General features: G+C 44.2%; 1 non-coding gene across 1 annotated transcript; it reads right to left on the minus strand.

The window, feature by feature from the left end:
• Window positions 1–591: 591 nt before the first annotated feature.
• Window positions 592–695, minus strand: LOC116890404. Its single transcript, XR_004386606.1, has one exon. It is a non-coding gene; the product is annotated as a U6 spliceosomal RNA (small nuclear RNA).
• Window positions 696–915: the final 220 nt, after the last annotated feature.

Genomic DNA, 915 nt, shown 5'->3' on the forward strand with positions numbered 1-915 from the left:
CAAGCAATGTTACCTTCCAGTTCTACTCAAGCAAGTGTGGGGCCCGAGGATTCAAGTTTCTTGGGTGACTTAGAAACTGCATGGCTCAGGGCCATACTTTGAGAATTACTATGTTAAACTACTCATCTAAGAAATACCAATGTTCATCCGTGAATTAGCAGTAGAGGGTGAGCCACACCAAGAATCAAATTAAGAGAAAGCCTGTTGGGCTGGAGACATAGCTCAGTGCTTAAGAGCCCCGACTGCTCTTCCAGAGGTCCTGAGTTCAATTCCCAGCAACCACATGGTGGCTCACAACCATCTGTAATGAGATCTGGGGCCTCTCCTGGTGTATCTAAAGACAGCTACAGTGTACTTATATATAATAAATGAATAAATCTTAAAGAGAGAGAGAGAGAGAGAGAGAGAGAGAGAGAGAGAGAGAGAGAGAAAGCCTGCCAATAGTCAAACAGTCCTAAATTTATATATAGTGCTGCTGGGCTCCAGTGGGCAACCCACAGGGTCATCTCTTCCTACAGGGAAATCCAGGAAATCAACTCCTTAGAAACCATCCAGACCAATGCCTTCTAAATTATGATTTCAATAGAAAAGAAAACTAGGGGATGATTCAGGGATCTGTATGTTATCCTTGCACAGGTCCCATGCTAACCATTTCTCTATCCTTCCAGTTGTGGTATAGGAAACTTGTTTTGTCCTCAGCCTCCCTCTGGTTATACTAGACCATGATGGGATCAGCCTATTTCCAGACCAGGAACCCAAGAGGCTCACATCATTACAGCTCAGGATCTGATCATGCGCTAGCTAGCGTTACAGGAGTCCAACAATTGGGAGAGACACTTTAGAGTTAGTCTCGCAAATTTGGCAGGAAACTGGATCTATAAGCAAATGCATACACCCATCAAGGCATAGAAGATG

This window comes from Rattus rattus, chromosome 1, assembly GCF_011064425.1.
Source record: "Rattus rattus isolate New Zealand chromosome 1, Rrattus_CSIRO_v1, whole genome shotgun sequence".
NCBI classification, from domain to species: domain Eukaryota; kingdom Metazoa; phylum Chordata; class Mammalia; order Rodentia; family Muridae; genus Rattus; species Rattus rattus.